The sequence below is a fragment of the Sinocyclocheilus anshuiensis genome, unplaced genomic scaffold, assembly GCF_001515605.1.
Source record: "Sinocyclocheilus anshuiensis isolate Anshui unplaced genomic scaffold, SAMN03320099.WGS_v1.1 scaffold615, whole genome shotgun sequence".
In the NCBI taxonomy this organism is placed as follows: Eukaryota; Metazoa; Chordata; class Actinopteri; order Cypriniformes; family Cyprinidae; genus Sinocyclocheilus; species Sinocyclocheilus anshuiensis.
In genome coordinates, this window is record NW_015552647.1 from 2,038,055 (window position 1) to 2,040,300 (window position 2,246).

The window sequence follows — 2,246 nt, forward strand, 5'->3', positions numbered from 1 at the left end:
TATTTTCAATTTACTGAAAACAATCTTGTTGTGCTGTTATGATATAGTTGAAATTCAGAGAAAGTGTAGAGGGTTTATTACCATGGAGGGTGAATTAATTCACACTTTCACACATGCAGATACCACTCCTACACATTCTTCTACACACACACACACACACACATATGAGAAAATGGTTAGAAATCTTTCCATCTGCCTTACAGAGCAAGCAATTTGGTTAACTTTTCAATGCTGTCTTCTAGAGTGACTGACGAAGAGCATCTAAAGAAGAGACTCTACCTGTCTACTGTGCACAAAGACCTCTCAGCAACCCCTTTGCATGCCAGAATTCCTCTAACTTGCCTCAAACGCAATACTGTAAGTCCCAACTGCTGCATTCTCTGTGACTATCTGCAAATGAGCCGTCAGATCAATTGATCTTAGCTCAGTGAGACACTTTGTAACATGACCACAAAAATGACCTGAAAATGTTCTTGAGCTAGTATGATAAGGTACTACTGTCTGTGTGTAGTGGTGTAATCTGTGTATCGATCTGGACTCTCTCACTGCTGAGATATTCAGAGGGTCACGCTTCCTGTTTCTGGATGGCATCATCATCTCCGCAGGCTGTAAGGTCCGTCGCATCTTCACGATGAAGAATGAACCTGCATACTGCATGGACGGAGGTTAGGGGAAAATGCATCCTGTGCTTCACTTTATGTATACTATTTTGTGGCCCACTTTTGAGTTCACTTTGGTGTCCCATTACTTTAATTAGAGCATTCGAGGCACAAACTGATTTTTTTATGAGATAATTGGATATGTTAGATAAACTATTATCTAATGATCGTAAATGTAATGTTTAGCTGTGTCCTACATTTTGTGTCCTGCTAGTCCTGCTTTTGTGTCCTCTTAATGTAAAAAAAAATACAAAATCCATAAAATTGTGACTCCTAACAAATGAAATCAGTTTCTGCAGCATGGCAATAAAAAAAAAAACTCATTCCATTTTTTCAAAGGTTGTAGTATTGACTACATTTGTCAAGCTCAGCTCTTCAAACCTGTAGTTATTGTAATAAAAAAGTAATAATTATATATAGATTCAAGATTCCAAAAACTTTATTAATCCCAGAGGGAAATTGCTTTCCATGTTACAATTGCTCTCAAGAAAGAAAGAAAGAAATGAAAGAAAGAAAGAAAAAGATAATAAAATGAATAAATATATACCTATATATCAATAAAATCAAAAATGAATAAGTAACACATACAAATAATAATATAAAACTATACCAGTGAAAATGGTAGTTTAGATCAAATATGAAATTAATTAAAGTGGAATGGAATGACAAATTTGGAATATAATAAGTCCAGTATGGTAATGGTAATTAAGTACAGTAGTTACATAGTATGCATTGCACACTAATCTTAGTAATAATAAATAGACAGTAATAATAATAATAAATTGCATTGCACAAGAAAAGTCTCTTATTGCATATGAAATGAACATGTATTGCACATGCATTACTCAAAAAATGTCCCAGAATTATAGAGAGGAAGTTGTACAGCCTAATGGCCACAGGGATAAAGGATCTTCTGAAGCGCTCAGTGGAACACTTGGCAGTAATCAGTCTCTGGCTGAATGTGCTCCTCTGGTCGATCAGCACACTGTGTAGTGGGTGAGAAGGATTGTCCAGGATTGAGTAAAGTTTTGACAACATCCTTCTCTCAGCCACAACGTGAACAGGGTCCAGCTCCATGCCAAGTACAGAGCCAGCCCTCCTAACTAGTTTGTCCAGTTTATTTCTGTCTGCCACCTTCATACTACTTCCCCAACAGACCACCGCATAGAAAATGACACTAGACACCACAGACTCATAGAACATCTGCAGCATAATGTTGCAGACGTTAAAAGACTTGAGCCTCCTCAGAAAATGCAGCCTGCTTTGACCTTTCTTGAAGAGTGCTGTTGAATTTGATGTCCAGTCCAGTTTGTTGTCTATATGGACTCCCAGGTATATATATATATATATACAATGTGACAAATGTAGCTTGCAAATATAGACAAACAACATCTGATCCCAAACTACTTTGTCCTTAGCTTCATTTCTGCTACATTTGCAATATAATAATAATAATAATAATAATTATTATTATTATAAATTATAAACAAATATGTATTTAAAAACATTTTATATTATATTAATATTATTATACAATGAATGTTAAGAATATTTTAAAATAATAATTAAAGTAATTAAACTGTAGTT

At 34.9% G+C, this 2,246-nt stretch overlaps 1 pseudogene; it reads left to right on the top strand.

The window, feature by feature from the left end:
* The first annotated feature begins 631 nt into the window (after nucleotides 1-631).
* Nucleotides 632-2,246, top strand: part of LOC107667048 (uncharacterized protein C3orf67-like) — a 20,685-nt pseudogene continuing 19,070 nt past the window's right edge.